Raw genomic sequence first — 26,211 nt, 5'->3', positions numbered from 1 at the left:
GTCCATCTGAGGCCTGATGTCCATTTGTATCTTGGTGTCCTCCTGGGGCCTGGTGTCTGCCTGGGGCTTGGTGCCTTCATGGAGACTGGATTTTCACCTCGGGCCTGTTGTTCACCCGGGTCCTAGATATCCACGTGGGATCTGGTGTGCACCTGGGGTTTATGTCTACCTTGTACCTGTTGTTCTTCTGGGACCTGGTGTTTACCTGGGCCCTGGATGTCAATCTGGTACCTGCTGTCCAGCTGGGGCCCACATAGCCCCCTGGGGCCAGGTTGTCACTGGAGGTCTGGTGTCCTCTTTGGACCTGATTTCATCCTGGGGCCTAGTGTCCATTTGAATTTTCGTATCCTCATGGGGCCTGGTGTCCTTCTAGGGCCTGGGTGTCCATATAGGGCCTGATGTTCACCAGGGTCTTATGTATCCACCTGGGTGCCTTGTGTCCCACCTGGATCCTGCTGTCCACCTAGGGCCTGCTATTCACCTGGGGCCTGGAATTCTTGGCCTGCTGTTCACCTGAGGCCTGGGTGTCAACCTGGGTCTGAATGTCCACCTGGGGCCTGATGACTTCCTGGGGCCTGGATGTCCACATGGGGTCTAATGCCTGGACGTCTGGGGTTTTGGTTTCCATTTGGGGCCTGGGTGTTCACCTGGGGCCTCATGTTCACCTGAGGCCTGATGTTCACCAGGGGCCTGATGTTCACTGGGGGCCTGGAGTTCATCTGTGGCCCAGTGTCCACCTGGAGCCTGGGTGTCAACCTGGGGCCTGGTGTCCACCTGGAGCCTGGTGAACATTGAACATCAAACACCAGCTCGACACTATGTCTTAGGCATATGCCAGTTCCCAGGTGGACTCCAGTTTCCAAATGGACATCAGGCACCAGGTGGACATCAGGTTTCCAGTTGAAAAATTGGTTCCAGGTGGCTGTCGGCTTTGGTTTTACCAGACTCTGAGCTTCATCACTGTAGCCAAGAGAGTCTGGTAGACCCCACCTCAATTTTTAATTCCTGTGTCATGTCTTGGAATCTCTGTCAAGGTAGGAAGCTGAAACATTCGAAAGGTTTGCTTTCCTTTTTTTTTTTTTTTTTTTTGGGAGACGGAGTCTCGCTCTGTCGCCCAGGCTGGAGTGCAGTGGCCAGATCTCAGCTCACTGCAAGCTCCGCCTCCCGGGTTCACGCCATTCTCCTGCCTCAGCCTCCCGAGTAGCTGGGACTACAGGCGCCCGCCACCACACCCAGCTAATTTTTTTGTATTTTTATTTTAGTAGAGACGGGGTTTCACTGTGTTAGCCAGGATGGTCTCGATCTCCTGACCTTGTGATCCACCCTTCTTGGCCTCCCAAAGTGCTGGGATTACAGGCTTGAGCCACCGCGCCCGGCCTGCTTTCCATTTTTGTGTGTGTTTTTCAAAGATCATTATCTTCTTTGCCTACTGTCCATTGTCTGTAATATTGTTTAATGTATTTTGCATGTTTTGTTTTTAGTTATTTTAACTAAGAAGAAAAATCAGTGTCTGTTGTACTCTCTTGGCTAGAGGCGGACTACACTAGCATTTCAGCACGTGCCACAGACTGGCTAAAATGCTTTCCATCCCCCTTTGCTCAACTGCTTCCTTTTCAATCTTTATTCCTCAGTGTAGCCATACATTCCTCAGGAGAATTTTCCGTGGGCCTAGTATAGATCTCATTCTTAGCAATCTGTTTTCTTATAGTATCTATCTGAATTTATAATTGTCACTTGTCTGGGGCTTTGTTTTTCAGTATATTTTAAGGTAAACAAGAGCAGAGGTTTTTTCTGTTTAATCTGCAGAGCTTAGTATAATGCCTTCCACATGGTAGGCAATCAATATATATTCAGTGTATGAATTAGTGATTGTTAAAATATGCAGTCCTTTATATCCCAAAGTACTGATATACTTTATTTCTGTCTCCTCCTTGAGATGGATTCAATTTGCCTATCCAAATTCTTGGACGCAATTCCTTCTTGTGAAACAGCAAGGGAACTGAAAAAATATCACTGTGAACAACATACAGCAAAAATAAAACAAATGAAAAATAAGTTTTGTATACTACAAAAAGGAACTATCAGAAGCCAAACAAATAAAATAGCAGTTAGAGAACCAAAAAGTTAAATGGGAACAAGAGCTCTGCAGTGTGAGGTATGACATCCTAGTTTTAAATAAATCTTTCAACTATTTATACTAAAAGTATGTAGGATACGTTATGTAATAGCTGACTTACCTTCTGAGGTTTAGCTGGAGAAAAAAAATCTCTGTTTTGCAGAGTGTCAAATTCTTTTAAATAATACAAGTTCTTAACTGTGAATACTTCTACTGATAAGTAAATGCATATTTAAATCACAATTTTTATGTCTAATTATTTTTTTAATTATACACTTTTAATCTTTTTTTCCTTTTTTTTTTTTTTTTTTTTTTTGAGAGGGAATCTCGCTCTGTTGCCCAGGCTAGAGTGTAGTGGCACCATCTCGGCTCACTGCGAGCTCCACCTCCTGGGTTCACACCATTCTCCTGCCTCAGCCTCCCAAGTAGCTGGGACTACAGGCACCCACCACCACGCCTGGCTATTTTGTGTTTTCGGTAGAGACAGGGTTTCACCATGTTAGCCAGGACTGTCTTGATCTCCTGACCTCGTGATCCACCCACCTCGGCCTCCCAAAGTGCTGGGATTACAGGTGTGAGCCACCGCACCCAGCCTGCACTTTTAATCTTAATATGCATGGAATATAAAGAAAACATAGAGTAATGTATGATTAGTTTATTCAACATATCTTGCTCTTCTACATAAATAAAATTAATTCAGAGTTCTATGTTAAAAATACATATTATTTTCATTGTTTAATTATTATATTCTGTCTTGTTCTAAAAGATATTTAAGATTTGTTGATAAAATATATAATAAACAACAACATAACATTTAAAACATTACTCGAAAAAGAAACAAAAGGTATATGAGATAACAGATATTAGACTCTTTATCCTAGTCTCAGATTTTAATATTAAAATTATTTTTAGGGTTACTTGCCACATTTATGTCTAATGAATCTGTAAACTTGTTTATAGAAAGTAATGTCATTTTAATCAGTTAACTCTAAATGATCTGTCCTCATTAAGGAGTAATTTTGACTGTGTGTATGTGTGTTTTTTTTTTTTTTTTTTTTTTTGAGGCGAAGTTTTGCTCTTGTTGCCTAGTCTGGAGTGCAAAGGCATGATCTCAGCTCACTGTAACCTCTGCCCCATGGGTTCAAGCGATTCTCCTGCCTCAGCCTCCCAAGTAGCTGAGATTGCAGGTGTGTACCACCATGCCTGACTATTTTTTGTATTTTTAGTAGAGATGGGGTTTTTCCATGTTGGCCAGGTTGGTTTCTAACTCCTGACCTCAGGTGATTCGCCTTCCTTGGCCTCCCAACATGCTGGGATTACAGGCATGAGCCACCGCGCCTGGCTGATTGTGTGATATTTTTAAAAAATAATTTTCAACTTATAAATTTACTGAATAGCTTCTAATATTCTTTTCCATAACTGTCGTTGAAGTTACTAGTAACAGAACCTTTCTAAGTAGAAGATGTTCTTTTCTCAGTATTTTTCAAGTATATATGTCACTTGGAAGAGATCTGAGAAATAGAAAGGAAAAAAATTTCAAGGATATAGGAATTTTATTGGAATAACAAATCCATATATGAAGAAGTAGATCTCGTTAGAATTGTATTTTCTAACGAAATGAATTTTAAGATAGGAATATTTAATGGCAGACTGACTTTAAACCAAGAGGAAGAAAGGAGAAGAAATGCTGATACATTAAATGAAAAAATTAGGGAAGAATTATAAAGAATCGAAGAGCAACACAGGAAAGAGAAGAGAAACAACAACTTGAATGGACTCTCAGAATACAAGACATGGAATTGAAGACTGTAAGAAACAATTCAAATCAGGTAAATCAATCTCTCTTAAAAATTTTACATTTCTAACTTTATTTCATCAAGATTACTTTTTTTTCACTTCTTTTTAAAATTACACTTTAAGTTCTGGGGTAGCTGTGCAGCATGTGCAGGTTTGTTACATAGGTATACATGTGCCATGGTGGTTTGCTGCACCCATCAACCAGTCATCTACATTAGGTATTACTCCTAATGCTATCCCTCCCCTAGCCCCCTCAACCCCCCAACAGGCCCCGGTGTGTGATGTTCCCTGCCCTGTGTCCATGTGTTCTCACTGTCAACTCCCACTTATGAGTGAAAACATGCGGTGTTTGGTTTTCTGTTCCTGTGTTAGTTTACTGAGAATGGTGGTTTCCAGCTTCATCCATGTCCCTGCAAAGGACATGAACTCATCCTTTTTTTATGGCTGCATAGTATTCCATGGTATATATGTGCCACATTTTCTTTATCCAGTGTATCATTGACGGGCATTTGGGTTCCAAGTCTTTTCTACTATGAACAGTGCCACAATAAACATACGTGTGCATGTGTCTTTATTTATTTATTTATTTTTGAGACAGAGCCTCACTCTGTCGCCCAGGCTGGAGTGCAATGGCATGATCTCGGCTCACTGCAAGCTCCGCCTCCCGGGTTCACACCATTCTCCTGCCTTAGCCTCCCAAGTAGCTGGGACTACAGGCGCCCGCCACCACACCCAGCTAATTTTTTTGTATTTTTATTAGAGACGGGGTTTCACCGTGTTAGCCAGGATGGTGTCGATTTCCTGACCTTGTGGTTCACCCGCCTTGACCACCCAAAGTGCTGGGATTACAGGTGTGAGCCACCGCGCCCGGCCGTGCATGTGTCTTTATAGTAGCATTATTTATAATCCTCTGGGTATATACCCAGTAATGGGACTGCTGGGTCAAATGGTATTTCTGGTTTTAGATCCTTGATTTATAATCCTCTGGGTATATACCCAGTAATGGGATTGCTGGGTCAAATGCTTTTTCTGGTTCTAGATCCTTAAAGAATCACCTCACTGTCTTCCACAATGGTTGAACTAATTTACACTCCCACCAACAGTGTAAAAGCGTTCCTATTTCTCCACATCCTCTCCAGCATCTATTGTTTCCTGACTTTTTAATGATCACCATTCTAACTGGCATGAGATGGTATCTCATTGTGGTTTTGATTTGCATTTCTCTAATGACCAGTGATGATGAGCATTTTTTCATACGTTTGTTGGCTGCATAAATGTCTTCTTTTGAGAAGTGTCTGTTCATATCCTCTGTCTACTTTTTGATGGGGTTGTTTTTTCTCATGAATTGTTTAAGTTCTTTGTAGATTCTAGATATTAGCCCTTTGTCAGATGGATAGATTGCAAAAATGCTCTCCCATTCTGTAGGTTGCCTGTTCACTCTGATGATAGTTTCTTTAGCTGTGCAGAAGCTCTTTAGTTTATTGAGATCTCATTTGCCTATTTTGGCTTTTGTTGCCATTACTTTTGGTGTTTTAGTCATGAAGTTTTTGCCCATGCCTATGTCCTGAATGGTGTTATCTAGGTTTTCTTTTAGGGATTTTATGGTTTTAGGTCTTACGTTTAAGTCTTTAATCCATCTTGAGTTAATTTTTGTATAAGGTGTAAGGAAGGGATCTAGTTTAAGCTCTCTGCATATGGCTAGCCAGTTTGCCCAACCCCATTTATTAAATAGGGAATCCTTTCCCCATTGCTTGTTTTTGTCAGGTTTGTCAAAGATCAGGTGGTTGTAGATGTGTGGTGTTATTTCTGAGGTCTCTGTTCTGTTCCATTTGTCTATATATCTGTTTTGGTACCAGTACCATCTTGTTTTTGTTACTAATATTACTTTTAACTTTCTAATTAAAAGTGATTAATTTACTTTAAATTTACTAATATTACTTTTAATATCCCTTTGATTTTGTATGTATTATTCAGGTCTAAATCAAACAAAAAATGTTGTCTTAAAATTAACTGTTACATTTGTAGCTACTGTTATTTATTATAAATTATGGTATCCACACAGCATCTTATTTCAATACAAAGAGCTTTTGAAAACAACAAGAATCCCTACCATATACTTAGTGATAATTTATTGGTAAGTATTTTTTTTTCCTAGCAACATAGTTTAGTGTATTTTTCCTATTTAACATTTAATACTGACTCAAACATTATCAAGAGGAAACAAAAGTTATTGCCATAGTAAATAAGCTCATGTTTTTCTAAGTAGGGTTCTCTAAATTTTATCTTTTTTATCACTTTTGTTTTGAAATAAGAGACTTCTTTTATATGTACATATTTATCTAGTAGAATTAACTGGATTTGGTGGAGAAGTACTGGATGTAGACTCAGAAGACCTGGAGAAAATCCTACAACTTGTTTATATTTTTAATCTTTTCCTTTCAGAATTATGATAACTAAAAGTGCTTGTTACAGTGACCCAACTTACCAAACATTCATAAATATAATTCTTAAAATTAACCCTATTTTTTTTAAATAGAATATCTATAGAATATTCTCAGGAAAAAGGAACTGAAAGAGCTTCAGGAAATTTTATCTGTCTAAATATATGCAGCACTAAGGCTGTTAGTACGGGGTCTTGTATAGGTTAGACATCAGAGTGTAAACCCAATTTGCGTATGTAGCCAAATTGATTAGTCTTTTGTTTTATGCTTTTGAATTTGTTGTAATTCAGGGAAAATGTTTTTCAATTCTGAGGCTCTTAAAAATTCTCTAGTCGTTTATTTTTACTTTTATGAATTCACTGTCTTCAAATAAATGTTTAAACTTTGGGGAATTTATGCTCTGTAGCATTTGATGTTTTGATTCAGTGGTTCTTCAGCTGATACCTACATATGGAAACCCTTTCATTGTATAAATATACAAGTTATTTTTTAATTTCAGAGGAACTATGATATGTCATTTTTTGAGTGCTAGCTAAAAGTTTATTTTGTTTTATTTAGGTTTTTTATACTTACAAAAATGAAAATGATCTTACATGAAAACTGCATGTTGGAAAAGGAAATTGCTAGCTAAAACTGGAAACAGACACACTAAAACATCAACAGGAGGAGAAGGAAAATAAATACTCTGAGGACATTAATATTTTAAAAGAAAAGAATGCCTAACTTCAAATGATCCTAAAATTGAAAAAACATTAACAAAAAGGGCATCTCAGTATAGTGGGCAGCTTAAAGTTCTGACAACTGAGAACACAATGCTCACTTCTAAATTGAGGGAAAAACAAGACAAAGAAATGCTGGAGACAGAAATTGAATCATACTATCCTAGACTGGCTTCTGCTATACAAGACCATGACCCAAGTATGACATCAAAAAAACCAGCTGGACGCGGTGGCTCATGCCTATAATCCCAGCACTTTGGGAGGCTGAGGCGGGTGGATCACCTGAGGTCAGGAGTTCAAGACCAGCCTGGCCAACATGGTGAAACTCTGTCTCTACTAAAAGTACAAAAATTAGCTGGGTGTGGTGGCACATGCCTGTAGTCCCAGCTACTCAGGAGGCTGAGGCAGGAGAATCGCTTGAACCTGGGAGGTGGAGCTTGCAGTGAGCTGAGATTGTGCCACTGTGCTCCAGCCTGGTGACAGAGTCAGATGCTGTCTCCCCTAAAAAAAAAAAAAAAAAAAAAAAAAAAACTAAGAACTTGCTTTCCAGAGTGCAGGAGATGCTCATGTGCAAGAAAAATGAATGCTGATATGAATAATATAATATATAACAATTAGAAGCTTCATCAACCACTTTCTGAAGCTCAAAGGAATTCCAAAAGCCTAAAACTTAATCTCAATTATGCAGGAGATGCTCTAAGAGAAAATACATTGATTTTAAAAGATGCACAAAGAGACCTAAGTGGAATACAGTGTCAAATGCAGCTTCGACAGCAATTAGTTCATGCGCATAAGAAAGCTGATAACATAACAAAAGCAAGATAATAATTAATATTCGGTTTCTTGAAAGGAAAAAGCAACATTATCTCCTAAAAGAGAAAAATGAGGAAGTATTTAATGACTGTAACCATTTAAAAGAAGGTGTATATCGATATGAAAAAGAGAAAGCAGAAAGAGAAGTATCAAAAAATATAAATATTTTTCAACCTTTCTGAAAGAAAATTTAAAGTCATGTTTGGCCTTGGCTAAATGCTGAATCTAGTTGAATACATATATAGATGATAAATGTATTTACTGTATCAGCTTAGAAACATGCCTCATTTCCACCAAATGAAAGTTAAAGCCGAGAGATGTTTTACTTTGAGTATAGACATTGTGTCGCTGATGAAATTTTAAGAGTTTAAAGATTTTTTAATAGATTAACATTAATGACATTGGCTTATACTGCTGAAATAAAGGTTGTTTTTTTTTTTTTTTTGAGACGGAGTCTCGCTCTGTAGCCCAGGCTGGAGTGCAGTGGCCGGATCTCAGCTCACTGCAAGCTCCGCCTCCCGGGTTCACGCCATTCTCCGGCCTCAGCCTCCCGAGTAGCTGGGACTACAGGCGCCCGCCACCTCGCCCGGCTAGTTTTTTGTATTTCTTAGTAGAGACGGGGTTTCACCGTGTTATCCAGGATGGTCTCGATCTCCTGACCTCGTGATCCACCCGTCTCGGCCTTCCAAAGTGCTGGGATTACAGGCTTGAGCCACCGCGCCCGGCCTGAAATAAAGGTTTTAATGTCTCTTTGTGGCTGTATTATATGACCACAGTGAAGCAGATAAATGGGAATGCTCATATCAGGAATGAGTATTTTGAAATTGAGATTCAATTCAGCAATTTACTTTGACAGTTAATTCTAAATTTTCCAGAGGAACTGAAGTGTATTTGAAGTATATTTTGAAGTGTACATTTCTGCATCTTGTAATAATACTTTTTTTCAGTAACTTTTTATATATTTTAGTTGGTAGAATTTTATTTTCATTTATGTCAATTTGACTTAAATCTGAACATATTTGAATCTCAAATTATGTATTGTTATGACCACTCAATTTTTAAAGGCACCTGCATTTTATTAAATAATAGCTTAGGACAAATATAGTAAATTTTAGTAATATCAAAATTTGATTTAATCATCCCACTGGTATTTATAATTTACTTTGAATATTGTTACAAATAATTTGCTCATAATTTCTATTTCAAGGCTCAAAGACTATCATGTGGATAGAACTTTGTCCCAGAGAAAGATCATTGTAGCTATCTGTGATTTATTAACTTTGCATTGGATCCCCATTTTTCAATTCACGGGGTGTGGCAGGGTTCATGTATAGCACAAAAGAAGTGAGTAGAGGAGAGAAACATAGCAGCTGAGGCCAGGAGGGATATGGAGACCAGGTTACCTGGGGCCTCTAAAGCCTTTGAAACAAAAATACTTGTTTTTGGAGATAGAAATCTGTTGGAAACATTTTAGCAGGTGATTGAATATGTGAGGAACTGGGATGTTGATTTGTGTTGCTAATAAAACATTCATTCCACTGTGTAGAATTTACCCCCACTAGTCCTGCCCACATATTTTTTTGAGACTTCAGTATGTTGTGAAGCATTGCAGATTCATTAGGGGACAAATGACTAGTGGGATGAATCTGGTGTCCAGTAAGAGAGGACCAGTCTGGCAGGAAGACAACACCTTCTTGTGTCCTTAAGTGGATTCAGTAATAAGCATGAATGTGTACACATAAAGAAAATAAGGTGGGCCGGGCGCGGTGGCTCAAGCCTGTAATCCCAGCACTTTGGGAGGCCGAGACGGGCGGATCACGAGGTCAGGAGATCGAGACCATCCTGGCTAACATGGTGAAACCCCGTCTCTACTAAAAAATACAAAAAAACTAGCCGGGCGAGGTGGCGGGCGCCTGTAGTCCCAGCTACTTGGGAGGCTGAGGCAGGAGAATGGCGTAAACCCGGGAGGCGGAGCTTGCAGTGAGCTGAGATCCGGCCACTGCACTCCAGCCTGGGCGACAGAGCGAGACTCCGTCTCAAAAAAAAAAAAAAAAAAAAAATAAGGTGAATTAATATATTTGGGGATATTTTTGAAAGTAAATAATGTTAATTTGGTAAGATGATTTACAAAATCAATAACAAACATGTCAGGTCATTGTGAGACAACTTAAAAAAATTGGCTGATCTCAATAAACTGTGCGTCTGAAGCTTCACTAGAGGTTACATCACAGTATCACATTAATCTCAAAGATGAAATACCAGATTTAATGAAGAAATTATTTCAAATCAAAAGTCAAGTAAGTATTAAATGTAACATGCCAACAGTGAATCTATAGCTGGTTAAATAATATAAATTGTTTTATGATACTAATTTCCTTGAAAGACTTATTTTATATGTTCATTATAATTAGTTTTATTATAATTTTATTATCTTTATAATATGCTTATTTTTAAAACTGTGTCATTCTGCAATGTTTTTCTTATAATTACGTTTTTTTCTCATAATAATACTGTTAAGAATTATGCATCATTTATCCCACAAGTTGAGAGACTATTCTTCGGATAAACAGTATTTTTCAGTGGTTTATGTTGCCATGGTGAGGCAAGCCATATTTAATCAGAGAAGAATGTTTAATGGAATATTCCAGAAAATTATCTTATTTCTTAGCTCTACTTTTGTGAATGGATGCCAAGGACATTATACTATTCAACAAAATGCAAATGTTTTGGTTAATATACACAGTATTTGAATAGCTGGGCAATCCTTTCATTTTCAAAAAATATATTGTGTAAACATATAAATATTTAGATCATGTATAGTATGCATATTCAAATTAGAAAATAAAGGAAATTATCTTGATACTGCCATTGGATGTTTAAAAAAGAACTTTACTGGGATAAAATTCACATATCATACAGTTCACCCATTTAAATTGTACAACTCAGGGTCTCTTAATATATTCACAGAGTTGTATAACCGTCACCACAACCAATTTCCGAACATTTTCATCACCCTAAAGAGAAACTTCACATCAGTTAGTCCACCACCACCCACTTCCATGTTTCTTCACCTTCCCCAGACCTAGGCAACCATCATAGATTTGCCTGTTCTGAACATTTCATATAAATGGAGTCATTGTAGTGTTTTATGAGTGGCTTCTCTCACTTAGCGTAATGATTTTAAGGTTCATCTATTTTGTAGTACATATCAGTACTTCATTTTTATTTATTGTCAAATAATATTCTATTGCATGGCTACAGCAGCTATTCATTCATGGATAGATCTTTAGGTTGTTTCTACTTTTGGCTATTATGAATAATGCTACTATGAGCATTCATTTACAAGTTATTGTGTGGACCCATGTTTTTATTTCTCTGCCACTGGATTTTATATTTAGTTAATTGGGCTGACTTCTTTATCTCTCTGCCTTCCTCGTGTTGTTCTTGCATTTTCAGTTTTTGTTTATCCTCATTCATTCAGACTTGGTGTGCACATTTTCCATTTTCATGAAGCTTTCTTTGACTGTTGTGACTCTCACTGATTTTTTTTCTTTTTTTGAGACGGAGTCTTGCTCTGTTGGCCAGGCTGGAGTGCAGTGGCACGATCTCGGCTCACTGCAAGCTCACCCCCAGGTTCACGCCATTCTCCTGCCTCAGCCTCCCAAGTAGCTGGGACTACAGGCACCTGACACCACGCCCAGCTAATTTTTTTCATTTTTAGTAGAGACGGGGTTTCACCGTGTTAGCCAGGATGGTCTCGATCTCCTGACCTCGTGATCTGCCTGCCTCGGCCTCCCAAAATGCTGGGATTACAGGCGTGAGCCACCGTGCCTGGCCAACTCTCATTGATCTTATGCTTCAGAATGAGTTTTCTAGTCTGCAGAAGAATTCAATCTTCAATTTTACATTGCTTTATTTTTTCATGAGACATAATCTGGCCTTATTACAAATTTGCCTAAGCAGGGAATAATATCTGACATACATGCTACCTGTTATTGTATAAATTGAAAATATTCTGTCTTACCAGTTGTTACAATTAAATATACTAATTTTTTCAGACATGACATAAAATTTTATTCAAAATATATTTTAATCAATAAATATAAAACAGAAACCACTCTAATAGAGAAAAATTGTTCTAATCAATACTGATACTCTGTCTGGCTATTGAGAAAAATTATGTCTGCATTTAAAACGTTTCAGTGTTTGAAGCGTCAGATTTTAGAATAGGGATTTTCAGCCCACAGTACAGGTTCTCTTCAGTTTACAGTGGCGTTACATCTTTTTTTTCTTTTTTTCTTTTGAGACGGAGTCTCGCTCTGTTGCCCAGGCTGGAGTGCAGTGGCGCGATCTCGGCTCGCTGCAAGCTCCGCCTCCCGAGTTCACACCATACTGCTGCCTCAGCCTCCTGAGTAGCTGGGACTATAGGTGCCTGCCACCACGCCTGGCTAATTTTTTGTATTTTTAGTAGGGAGGGGGTTTCACCATGTTAGCCAGGATTGTCTCGCTCTCCTGACCCTGTGATCTGCCTGCCTTGGCCTCCCAAAATGTTGGGATTACAGGCGTGAGCCACTGCGCCCGGCCTGAAATCCTCCTAAAAAATATGTACTTTTTAAGAACAATTTAAAAACTATAATTGCATACACTAGGCATGCTCTCACACATCTTTGTTAAAGCACTGTTTAATGGGAAATTTTATTTATTCTTATAGAAACTTTTTAAATGCAAGTCCTTTTCTAATTACCTAGGAAAAAATAAAATACTAACCATTTTGCTTTCGCAGTCTTCCTAAGCTAGCATGGAAATGCTGGGTGGGCAAACACAGAAAAGCCTGGAGTGGCCTGATTCCCCACCTCAGCATGGTTTATATACTGAGGTTATGCAAATGAGGTTCCTAGAGTACATGTTCTAATTGGATGAGAGAAAAACCTCTAGGCCTACTCCGATTGGACTTTATCATGTTCTGATTGGATGAGAGTAAGTATTAGAACAACCAATCAGAGCATGAAAATAAAGTCCAATCAGCGTAAGCCTAGAAGTTCATCTTCCCGGATCAGAACATGTAGTCCAGGAAACCCCACCGCCTAACCTCAGTATGTAAAGCATGCTGAGGTCAGAACGCTACAGGCTGTTTTTGTTTTGTTTTGTTTTGTTTTGTTTTGTTTTGTTTGAGACTGAGTCTTGCTCTGTCGCCCAGGCTGGAGTGCAGTGGGGCGATCTGGGCTCACTGCAAGCTCCACCTCCCGGGTTCACGCCATTCTCCTGCCTCAGCCTCCTGAGTAGCTGGGACTACAAGTGCCCGCCACCACGCCCGGCTAATTTTTTGTGTTTTTAGTAGAAAGGGGGTTTCACTGTGTTAAGCAGGATGGTCTAGATCTCCTGACCTCGTGATCTGCCCGCCTCCGTCTCCCAAAGTGCTGGGATTACAGGCGTGAGCCCACCGCGCCCAGCCCTCCAGGCTTTTTTGTAGACACAAAACAGCCAAGCTGTTCCATGCTAGCTTAGGAAGCTACCTACTGCAGGCTGGAGGCTGGAGCCAGCGACACTGCAGTTGCCGTCTCGCCTTGCCTGGCTGCGGTTGGTGGTGGCGACAAAGACTGCAGTGAGGCTGGAGCTGTAGGAGCAGAGATGGTGACGGAGACTGCACTAAGACCGGAGTGGTGGGAGCGGTAGGAGCAGAGAAAATAGTTTTGGGGTAGATAGCGGGGTAAAGCAGGTGGTGAGTGCCAAAGGGGAGAAAGAATGGCGAGCAGGAGAAGGTGTTGCTGAAAGAGGGTGGGCAAAAGATGGTGGGAAAATCAGTTTTCGGGTAGATGAAGGGGGAAAAGAGGGTGGTGGGTAGCAGGAGTAGGGAGAAGGCTTTGGGAAAAGACAGGGGAAATGTTTTTGGGTAGATGGAGGAGTAAAAGAGGGTGATGAGAGCATGAGGGAGGAAAGAGGGTGGCCAGGTTGAGGAGGAAAAGATGGTGGGGAAAAGGGTGGTGAGCGGGATAGTAGAGAGGGCTTTGCGAAAAGATGGTGAGGAAAAATTTTGGGGGTAGATGGAGAAAGAAAAAGAGTGGTGAGGGGGAGGGGGCCGATGGCAGTCTGGAAAAGAAGGTGGGGAAATAATGGTGGGGGACGAAGGTTTTGGGCAGATCTTTTTTCGATTTTTAAATTAGATTATTTGTATTTTTGCTTTTGAGTAGTTTTGCTTTCTATATTTTGTGTATTAACCGCTTGCCTGATGCATAGTTTGCAAATACTTTCTTCCATTCTCTGGATTGTTTCTTTATTCTACTGATTGCTGCTTCTCTTTTGCAGAAGCTTTTTAGTTTAATTCCACTTGTCTATTTCTGCTTTTGTTGCTTGTACTTTTGAAGTCTCTTTGATAATTCCTTGTCCTAACCAATTTCATTAAGCATTTATCCAATGTTTTCTTCTCTAGTAGTTTCATAGTTTCAGGTCCTACATTTAAATCTTTGAGTTGATTTTTGTATATAATAAGATAACGGTCTAGATTTATTCTTCTACATGTGGGTTTTGGGTTTTCCTAGCACAGTTTATTGAAGAGATTGTCCTTCCGGAAGGTGTGTTCTTGGTGCCTTTGATAAAATTGGGTTGACTGTAAATGCGTGGATTTATTTCTGAGTTCTATATTCTGTTTCACTTGTTTATGTCTGTCATTTGTCTGTCTCTGTCTCTCCCCTGCCCCTTTTTTTGATAGTACCGTGCTGTTTTGATACTATACGATAGATTTGCAGTTACTATGGATTTGTAGTATATTTTGTAGTATATTTTGCAGTCAGGTAGTGTGATGCCTCTAGCTTTTCTTTTTATTAAAGATTTTTTTGTCTAAGGTGTTTAGCATTTCCATGTGAATTTTAGAATCTCTTTTTTTGTTTCTATTGTAGCAGGCCAAGCCGCAGACAAAACTTCTCAGACACCGAATTAAAGAAGGAAGAGGTTTTTTATTCGGCTGGGAGCATCGGCAGACTTGCGTCTTAAAAGCCGAGCTCCCCGAGAAAGGAATACTTGGCCTTTTTAAAGGCTTACAACTTTAAGGGGTCCACATGAAAGGGTCATGATAAATCGAGCAAGCGTGGGAAACGTGACTGGGGGCTACATGCATCAGCTAACAGAACAAAAAGTTTTACAATGCTCTTTTCATACAGTGTCTGGAATTTACAGATAACACAAGTAGTTTAGGCCAGGGGTTGATGTTATTATTACTTTGTTTAACTCCTAGGGCCGGGTGGTGGTACCAAAGTTGTCTGGCTATTTATCTTACTTTTGTTTCTTTCTCACTTTCCTCCTGTCTTGTGAACTAGGCAAGGTGGGGGAAGGAGGGCAGCAGGAGTAGTAGTGGTCTCCTTCCTTACTATAAAGAATATCTGTAGTTTAACACAGATTGCATTGATTCTGTAGGTCACATTGAGTGATATAGATATTTTAACAATATTCTTCTAGTACATGGACATGGGATGTCTTTCCATTCACTTGTGTCTGCTTTAATATCTTTGATTTATGTTTTATAGTTTTCATTGTAGGATCTTTCACCTTTTTGGTTAAGTTTATCCCTAGGCGTCGTTATTTTGGTGGGGGGTTGTGGGTAGGTACTGTAATGAAATAACTTTCTTGATTTCTTTCTTATGTGTTTCACTATTGGTGCATGTGTGTGCTACTCATTTTCGTATATTGATATTGTATCTTGCAACTTTACTAAATTTATTATTTCTAATAGATATTTCGTAGAATCTTTAGGTTTCTCTATGTATATGTGATCATGTCACCTGCAAACAGAGACAGTTTGACTTTTTTTTTTTCCCAATTTGGATGGCTTTTATTGCATTTTCCTGTCTAATTGCTCTAGCTAGGACTTCCAGTACCATGATGAATAAAAGTGGTAAAAGTAGCCACACTTGTTCAAGATCTTAGGTGAAGAACTTTTGCCTTTGCCCCATTTATTACGATGTTAGCTGTGGGTTTGTTATATATGGCCTTTATGGTACTGTGTTCCTTCTGTACTCATTTTGAGTTTTTATCATGAAGGAATGTTGAATTTTATTTTTTTCAGCATCTACTGAAATGATTGTTTTTTGTTCTTGATTCACTGAATGTGATATATGACATTTATTCATTTGTGTTTATTGAATCATCCTCATATTCCTCTGATGAATCCCCCTTGATCATGGCAGATGATCTTCTTATTGTGTTGTCAAATGCGATTTTCATTAAGTATTTTGTTGAGGATTTTTTGCATCTATGTTCATCAGGGATATTTGCCTGCGGTTTTCTTTTTTGTGTTGTGTCCTGGTCTGGTTTTTGTAGCAGGGTAATGCTGACTTCATAGAACAAGCTTGGAAGTATTCCTTCCTCTTCATTTTTGGGGGACTATTTTGAGTGAAATTGGTATTAGCTCTTTTAAAATTGTTTGGTAGAATTCAGCAGTAAAACCATAATTCTTCTGGTTTTTCTTTGATGGGAGATTTTTATTACTGCTTTAATTGCATTACTCATTATTAGTCTGTTCAGCTTGTCAAATTGCTGTTTGTTTATTCTAGCTTGTCAAATTGCTGTTTCTAGAAATGTATTCATTTCTCCTAGATTTTTTAATTTGTATATAGGTGTTTTTAGTAATCTCTTATGATCCTTTGTATTTGTTATCAATTGTAATATTTCCTTTTTCATCTGTGATTTTATTGCAGTTTTCTTTCTCTTTTCCTAGTCTCGTTATAGCTTGTCAATGTTGATTTTTTTTTTCCAAAAAAAACCCAGCTCTTTGTTCCATTGACTTTTTGTAATGTTTTTGTTTCTATTTTTAAAATTTCTTATCTAATCTTTATAATTTTTTTTTTCTGTGAACTTTAGCATTTATCTCATTACTTGAAGTGTACTGTCAAGTTGGCTATTTGAGATCTTTCTACTTTTCTGATGTAGGCATTTATAACTATGCACTTCTCCTTTTATACTTTTTGCAGCATCCCACAAGTTTTATGATATGTTTCTATTCTTATTTGTTTCAATGAATGTTTGATTTTCCTTATTCGTTTCAATGAATTTTTAATTTTTTCATTTATTGGTTTGTGAACATGTATTTTAATTTTCATGTATTTATATAGTTTTTAAAGTTCCTGCTGTTACTGATTGCTTGTGGTATTCCACTGTGTTTAGAAAAGATGCTTGATACGATTTCAGTTTTTAAAAACGTGTTGTTACTTGTTTTTCGGCCTAACACATAGTCTATCCTGGAGAATAATCCATGTGCTACTGAGTAGAGTGTGCATTGTGCAGTTGTGGAGTGGAAAGCTGTGTACATTTCTGTTAGGTCCATTCGGTATAGAGTAGTACAGCTTAACTGATGATTTTTTGTTGTCTGGATGATCTGCCCGTTGATGACAGTGGAGTGTTGATTGTAGTGGAGTCTTGAGGTACTCTATTATTATTATTATCAATAATAATTGCACTGAGCTGAGAGTGCGCCATTGCAGTCCAGCCTGGGCAACAAGAGTGAAATTCGGCCTCAAAAAAAAAAAAAAAAAGTGCCGTATGTTTAAAGGCACCCAAGGAAAGAAGGCCCAAAGTCAGTCTTTTTTGTGGGTTGATTGTAGAACAGGTGAGGGGAAAGTATCTCTACTTTAGCAGAGAAGTGACTGCACGCTGGTTGTGGCTGGTGATGGGAGTCAGGAAGTAGCCATTCAGAAGTGCAGAAGAGGCTTCCCTACCTCCATATATCCTTGAGAGATACAGAAGGCACCTGTGGTGTTAATGACCTCCTTGAAAGGGCTGCTATGATCTGAAGTATCCAACTGTGCTGCCACACTAGACTGGCCTGGAGAAACGTGTGTTACCCAAACATTACATCTCTGACGAAAAACTGTATTTGTTCCACCCCCACGTTCTCCACTCAAGTTCCCAGAAGTTCGCAATTATCCTCAAAAGAAGTTTCCAGACAAGGCTTACTCAGCTTTGGTTTTCAGTGGGATGAGATTGTTTTGCTTTGTTTTGTTTTTTCATTTCTTTAAATTTGGCTGATTGTTGCCATTCCACCCCTGGATGGTGCATACAGGCCAGTCATGAACCACAAATCTGTTCCCATTCCTCTTCATCTGCTTGTTCTTTTTGCTCCTCTCCCTGGATTTGTGGCTCTACAGTCCAGCTGGACTATGCATCTCCATCTTTTTTTTTTTTTTTTTTTTTTTTTTTTTGGACGGAGTCTTGCTCTGTTTGCCAGGCTGGAGTGCAGTGGCGCTATCTCATCTCACTGCAAGCTCTGCCTCCTGGGTTCACACCATTCTCCTGTCTTGGCCTCCTGAGTAGCTGGGACTACAGGTGTCCGCCACCACGCCCAGCTAATTTTTTTGTAGTTTTAGTAGAGATGGGGTTTCACCATGTTAGCCAAAAAATTCGCCGGGTGCAGTGGCGGCTGTATTGCTGGTCTCAATAAATGGCTTTGGATTGTAGTAGGCCTGAAGGGAAGCTAGTTCCAAGTAGTATATGTTGGATCTGCGTATATAGAATTTTAGAAAGAGATGGTAGTTATGTTAAATGTGGCAGCAGGCTGAGGGTCTGAGAGCACAAGGCTGCAACAAGAAATGCAAGGGTTTGAGCAGCAATAAGACAAAGGCCAATTAATCAGCAGAAATCAGGAGTAAATAAATATCAGAGGGCAGAACAAGACAGTATAATCAAAGTACATGCAGATAGTTTGCAGGGAGCAGAGCTATTGATCCATCAAATAGTTGGCCTCAGAGAGGGTCACAGAAGATGTGGAAGGAGAGGTAGAATTGGAGGGAGAGCAGAAAGGTACCCAGAGCCAGCAGAGGAGGAGAGCTCGCAGTGCAGAAGCAATATCCTGTCTCAGCTTCAATAGCTATGTATTGTGTGTCACCCTTGTGAGACTGCATCCATAGTGAGCCTGGTCTACAATCTTGCAGGTAATAGAAATTGGATGGATAGGAGTGGATACAAGGAGGATGGTGGGGCTGATCCAGACATTACAAAAGAGGGGACTTCATGGATCTGATCGGTAAATCCCCTATGGGCAGTCCTCAGGTCCATAGCCTTGCCAGGGTCCATAGCCTTCCCAGTTAATAAAACAGGATTATCCATGGTCACTTTCTGAAAACATTATTTAGTGTATCTAGCAGTCTTCCTGGTTATAGTCCAAACAGGGAAATAAAGGAAACATTCTGTCCTGGGGTCAAGTTTTCCTTTTAGATGTGCAATGCCAAATGTATATTTTTTCACTTTTGAGACAGGGTCTCCCCTCTGTCACCCAGGCTGGAGGGCAGTGGCGGGATCTCAGCTCACTGCAGCCTTGTCCTCCTGGGCCCAAGCCATCCTCCCACCTCAGCCTCCAGAGTAGCTGGGACCACAGGCGCACACCACCACGCTAGATTAACTTTTTGTATTTTTTGGAAGACAGGATTTCGCCATGTTACCCAGGCTGGTCTCAAACTCCTGGGTTCAGGTGATCCACCAGCCTTTGCCTTCCAAAATTCTGGGATTATAGGCATGAGCCACTGTGCCCGGACTTGTACAAATTATTTAACCAGTCTGAGTCTTGGTTTCCTCACTAGAAAAATGTAGATAATATCTATTGGAAAGAGATCTTATGAAGATTAAATGACATACATGTCACCATGCCTGACACATTGAAGCTAAGAGCTTTCAATAAGTGATCTTTCTCTTTTCTTTCTGCTGATCCTTGATTGAAAGACCTGTATCTTGGTTGGGCGCGGTGGCTCATGCCTGTAATCCCAGCACTTTGGGAGTGAAGCTGAGGTGGGCGGATCACCTGAGGTCAGGAGTTGAAGACCAACCTGGGCAACTTGGCGAAACCCTTTCTCTACTAAAAATACACAAAATTAGCCAGGAATGGTGGTGTGGACTTGTACAAGTCCCAGCTACTCGGGAGGCTGAGGCAGGAGAATCGCTTGAACCTGGGAGGCAGAAGTTGCAGTGAGCTGCGGTCACACCACTGCACTCCAGCCTGGGTGACAGAGTGAGACTCTGTCTCAAAAAAAAAACAAACAAAACAAAACTGTATTTTATTTCTTTTATTTATTTATTTATTATTATTATTTTTTTTTGAGATGGAGTCTCGCTCTGTGGCCCAGGCTAGAGTGCAGTGGCCGGATCTCAGCTCACTGCAAGCTCCGCCTCCTGGGTTCACGCCATTCTCCTGCCTCAGCCTCCTGAGTAGCTGGGACTACAGGCGCCCACCACCTCGCCCGGCTAGTTTTTTGTATTTTTAGTAGAGACGGGGTTTCATCGGGTTAGCCAGGATGGTCTCGATCTCCTGACCTCATGATCCGCCCGTCTCGGCCTCCCAAGGTGTGGGATTACAGGCGTGAGCCACTGTGCCAGGCCTATATTCTTAAATTTTTTAATTAAAAACTTTTTTTTTTTTTTTTAAGACAGAGTTTCACTCTTGTTGCCCAGGCTGGAGTGCAATGGTGCTATCTCGGCTCACTGCAACCTCCGCCTCCCAGGTTCAAACGATTCTCCCACCTCAGCCTCCCAAATAGCTCGGATTACAGGTGCCCACCACCATGCCCAGCTAATTTTTGTATTTATGGTAGAGACGGGGTTTTGCCATGTCAGCCAGGCTGCTCTCGAACTCCTGATCTCAGGTGATCCGCTCGCCTCAGCCTCCCAAAGTGCTGGGATTACAGGCGTGAGCCGCTGCGCCTGGCCATTAAAATCATTTTTTAAACAGTAATAAAGAGGCAGAAGGAAATTTTAAAAGGTGATGGATATGTTTATGGGCTTGATGATGGTAATGGTTTTATGGTACAAATTTGTCAAGATGTATACATTAAATATATACAGTTTTTATGTAAATCATTCTGCAACAAAATGGTTTAAAAAGTAATAAAGTGATTACTGATAAGGGGGGACTGACTTCTGTCATTTTGCCATTCATTTTCTATGTGCCTTACACCTTTTTTGTCCATTTCCTGCATGATCTCATTTGTATTTAGTTGATTTTTTGTAGCAAAGTGTTTTAATTCCCTTCTCCTTTGCTCTTTGTATGTTATACGATTATTTTATTTGTGGTTACCATAGGGATTACACTTAACATTCTAAAGTTATAGCACTCTAATTTGAATTTATACCAGCTAAATTTCAATAATATACAAAATCTCTCCTCACAGTTTTGCCCCTCCTCTTTCAGTTATCGATGTCACAAAACTACATTTTTGTACGTTGTGTATCCGTAAACATAAACTAATAATTGTTTTTAATGCATTCATCTATTAAATTATGTAGAAAGAAAAACATGGAATTTTAAACCAAAGTTATGATAATACTAGATTTAATGTTTTCCCATATATTTACTTTTACTGGCATCTTTATTTCTTTATATGGCTTTGAGTTACTATCTAGTGTTCTTTCTTTTCAACCTACATGATTCTCTTTAAGATTTCTTGCAGGGCAGGTCTAATGGTAGCAAACTTCTCAACTTTGGTTTATTTGGGGATTTCTCAATTTCTTCCTCGCTTTTGAAGGACAGTTTTGCTGAATATAGGATTCTTGGTTGAGAGGTAGTGGTGGTTTTTCTTTTAGCCCTTTACATATGTCATCCCATTGTCTTCTGTTCTCCAAAGTGTCTGATGAGAAATCTACCTATAATCCTATTGTATATTCCTAGCATGTGACTACTTGGTTCTCTGTAGGTGCTTTCAAGAGTCCCTACTGGCTAATTATAATGTCTCAGTATGAGTCTTTTTTAGTTCATCCTACTTGCAGTTCATTGATTTTTCTGGATATTTATTTTCATGTCTGTCTTCAAATTTGGGAAGTGTTCAGCCTTTTATTTTATTTTATTTTATTTTTTGCTTTTTTGAGACAAAGTCTCGCTCTGTTGCCCAGGCTAGAATGCAGTGGTGCGATCTTGACTCACTGCAACCTCTGCCTCCTAGATTCAGCAATTCTTCTGCCTCAGCCTCCTGAGTAGCTGGGACTACAGGTATGTGCCACCACACCCAGCTAATTTTTTTTTTTTTTTTTTTTTTGAGATGGAGTTTCACTCTTGTTGCCCAGGCTGGAGGGCAATGGCACAATCTTGGCTCACTGCAACTTCTGCCTCCTGGGTTCAAGCGATTCTCCTGCCTCCGCCTCCCAAGTAGCTGGGATTACAGGCATGCACCACCACACCTGGCTAATTTTGTATTTTTAGTAGAGATGGGGTTTCACCATATTGGCCAGGCTGGTCTTGAACTCCTGACCTTGTGATCCACCCACTTTGGCCTCCCAAAGTGCTGGGATTACAGATGTGAGTCACCGCACTCGGCCTCAGCCATTATTTCTTCAAATGATCTCTCTGCCCCTTTCTCTGTCTTCTTTTGGGACTTCCACAATGCATATCTGTTTGCTATTCAACAATCGTTTTTATTTCTGTTCCTCTGACTTGATCATTTCAAGTGTCCTATATTGGAGTTCGCTGAATCTTTCTTCTATTGCTCAAATCTGCCTTTGAATCCCTCTGGTGAACTTTTATTTCAATTACTACACTTTTAGCTCCAGAATTTATTTATTTGTTTTTCTTTTTAGGTCCACATCTTCCTTTAGTTCCTTGACATCTTTAAGAAAGTTCTTTTTAAGTGTTTGTGTAGTCGGTTACCATCTGGTCTTTCTCTGGGACGGTTTCTGTTGCTTTTCCTTTGAAAGACCATACTTTCTTGTTTTTCGTATGCCTTGTGTTTTTTATTGAAAACTGGACATTTGAATCTAATAATTCGGTAACTCTGGAGATGAGGCTCTCCTCTTCCTCAGGGTTTGCTGTTTTGGGGGTTTTGTTATGTTTTACATTGTCGTAGGTTGTCTCCATGCTGAGGATCAACCTGAGTTGTAAACTTAAGGTCTTCTCAGGTCTGAAGCTGCTCCTTTGCCTGGGCACACACTCTTCTCTCCAAGTATGTGCGGTAACTTTAATTTCCTCTGTGTATGCCATTGTTTTTGAGTGTCCTAGTCTTTAATGTTTGGCTCCCAAAAGTGGAAAAGAGAACAACGAAGGGGAAGGGAAATGGGGTTCTGGCCTTTTCTATCTCCTAGAAGTTGCTTCAGTCTGGTAAGGGCTCGCAACAATGGAGTAGGGAGTTGTGAGCAATAATGGCCGCCTGCCTCTGTGTTTGCACTTCCATAATCAAAAGTAGCAATCAAAACTAGAACACAGATCCCAACATTTGGAGGACAGAGAGCTTATTGCCCACGATTGTTCCCACAAGCTTGGTACAAGCTACCTCAGGAATACACGCAAAGCTTCTTTCCGTGAAGCTGGGGCATGGGGAATGGGTAGCCACTGCTGAGCTAAGAGCTGAAATTGACCAAAATTAAGTAAAAATTATAGTTTAAGCCTTCCTTTGGAGGTTGCAAGCCTCCTTTGATAGAGCCTACAGTTCCAAAATAGTTGTATCAGACAGATTCTGCCAGTGTGATTATTTCCTAGGTGGGGAGATGAATTCCTTGTGCCTCCTACTCCACTTTCTTCCCAGAACCCTCTCTTGTAATAGTTTTTTACTTAAAATCTATTTTGTCTATACTTGTACAGCCATTCCTGATCTGTTTTGATTACTGTTTGCATGGAATATCCTCCATTCTCTCATTTTGCAATCCATTTGTATTGGATTTCAAATGAGTCTCTTGTAGACAGCATGTATAGGGTCCTGTTTTTTAAATCCAATCAGCCAATTTATGTCTTTTTATTGGGAGTTTAACCTATATACATTTAATGAAATTATTGATTAGGAAGGACTTACTATCACTATTTTGATCATTGTTTTCTGTATGTCTTAGAGCCTTTTTGTCCTTCTTTCCTCCTTTATTGTCTTCTATTGTGTTACAGTTGATTTTTTTGTAGTGCTGTGCTTTGATTTCCTTCTCATTTCCTTTTACATATATTCTGTAGGTATTTTATTTGTGGTTACTATGGGAATTACATGGAACATCGTAAAGTTATCTTATTATTTTAAACAGATAACAACTTCAACCACATACAAAAACTATACTCTTGGCCAGGCACGGTGGCTCAAGCCTGTAATCCCAGCACTTTGGGAGGCCGAGATGGGCGGATCACGAGGTCAGGAGATCGAGACCATCCTGGCTAACACGGTGAAACCCCGTCTCTACTAAGAAATACAAAAAATAGCCGGGCGAGGTGGCAGCGCCTGTAGTCCCAGCTACTCGGGAGGCTGAGGCCGGAGAATGGCGTGAACCCGGGAGGCGGAGCTTGCAGTGAGCTGAGATCCGGCCACTGCACTCCAGCCTGGGCTACAGAGCGAGACTCTGTCTCCAAAAAAAAAAAAAAAAAACTATACTCTTTACATCTTTGCCCCACTATTAAGTTACTGATGTCACAAATTAAACTTTGTATACTTTGTATCCGTTAACATAGATTTATAGTTATTGTTATGCTTTTGTCCTTTAAATTCCATTAAAGTATTAAAAATTAAGTTATGAACAAAAATTATAATGATACAGGTTTTAATCTTTATGCATTTACCTTTATATTTTCATCAGGCTGAGCAACTGTCTAGAATCCCTTCATATCAACTTGAAGGACTCCCTTTATTGTTTCTTTTTTTTTTTTTGAGCTAGAGTCTTACTCTGTCACCCAGGCTGGAGTGCAGTGGTGTGATCTTAGCTCACTGAGACCTCCACCTCCTGGGTTCAAGTGATTCTTCTGCCTTAGCCTCCTGAATAGCTGGGATTAAAGGCACGTGCCACCACACCCAGCTGATTTTTGCATTTTTATTAGAGACAGGGTTTCGCCATGTTGGTCAGGCTGGTCTTGAACACCTGACCTCAGGTGATCCACCTGCCTCGGTCCCCCAGAGTGCTGGGATTATAGGCATGAGCCACTGTGCCCGCCCCTTTATTATTTCTTATTGGTCAGGTCTAGTGGTAATAAACTCCTTCAGGTTTTATTTATCTGGGAATGTCTTAATTTACCCTTCACTTTTGAAGGACAGTTTTGTCAAATATAGTATTCTCAGTTGGCAGGCTTCACTCTTTCAGTACTTTCAATATATCATCCCACCACCTACTGGCCTGCAAGGTTTCTGCTGAAATATCCACTAATAATCTTGTAGAGGCTCCCTTGCACATGAGAAGTCACTTTTCTCTTGCTGCTTTCAAGATTCTCTCTATACTTACTACCACTAAATTCTACACTTAAAAATGGTATAATCTGTTATGTATATTTTGCCACAATAGAAAAATTGGAGGCTGGGCGCAGTGGCTCACACCTGTAATCCCAGCACTTTAGGAGGCCAAGGCAGGCGGATCATGAGGTCTGGAGATCGAGACCATTCTGGCTAACCCAATGAAACCCCGTCTCTACTAAGAAATTAGCCAGGCATTGTGGCAGGCACATGCAGTCCCAGCTACTCAGGAGGCTGAGGCAGGAAAACGGCGTGAACCTGGGAGGCAGAGCTTGCAGTGAGCTGAGATCGCACCACTGCACCCCAGCCTGGGCGACAGTGTTAGACTCCATCTCAAAAAAAAAAAAAAAAATTGAAAAGAGGTACCATAGAAGAGCATATTACATGCACCATATGCTGAAAAACATTTTCAGAGATTAGGCTATTCTCAGTAACTCACGTATCTACTCCTGGTAAACACTGATTGATTTAAACAAATATCAATGAACGAAGTATTACATGCATCACATGCAGCTAAACAGTGTTTCACTGAGACAACAATAGTCCCTATATCCCGGCCCGCGGGATAGTCAGAGCAGGCCCTGGAGGAGGGGGTGAGAATTTGGGGAACAAGAGACACGAGAAATGGAGACAAGACAGTGCTCTGATCAAGTCTCATTTAATGAGCGGAGTAATGCACTGCCTTGGAGTGCAGTGGCGCGATCTCGGCTACACTGCAAGGCCTCCCGGGGGCCATTGGCTGGGACTACAGGCGCCCGCCACCGCGCGGAAATGATCTTTCATGTGGTCTCGATCTCCTGACCTTGTGGCCCGGTTAGTTTTACGGTTTCTCATTTAATGGCGGTAATGCACTGCCTTATATACACTTGGAAGGGAAGGGGTTGGGCTAAGGAAATGATCTCATTGCCGAAGGCGTGGCCAGGTTAGTTTCGCGCTCATGTTGCGCTTGGGCTGTTAAGTAACAACTAAGTAACAATTTTCGCGCGCGCGCGGGGAAAAGTGAGTGAAGAAGAAGCAGGAAGAGCGCCATCTTTAATGAGGTATTAGTACAGGGGAAAAAAGGCAAAGATAGGGAGAAGGTGTGGGGTGGAAATGAATATAGCTCAGGCGTTTAATCCTTAATTATTATTCGCTATGGCCGGGGCGTGCAGCTCCGGACAGGTCCCCCTTTTTAT

At 40.2% G+C, this 26,211-nt stretch overlaps 1 protein-coding gene and 1 pseudogene across 1 annotated transcript in view; both read left to right on the top strand.

Moving 5' to 3' along the window:
• DGCR6 (DiGeorge syndrome critical region gene 6) overlaps positions 1-26,211 on the top strand; it is a 341,424-nt gene that overhangs the window by 288,409 nt on the left and 26,804 nt on the right. The window lies entirely within an intron of this gene.
• Positions 1,937-8,109, top strand: LOC126964080 (ankyrin repeat domain-containing protein 30A-like; annotated as a pseudogene).

This window comes from Macaca thibetana, chromosome 10 (genome assembly GCF_024542745.1).
Source record: "Macaca thibetana thibetana isolate TM-01 chromosome 10, ASM2454274v1, whole genome shotgun sequence".
Lineage (NCBI taxonomy): Eukaryota > Metazoa > Chordata > Mammalia > Primates > Cercopithecidae > Macaca > Macaca thibetana.
The sequence above is the reverse complement of the archived record's forward strand: the minus strand, read 5'-3'. Positions and strand labels throughout refer to the sequence as shown.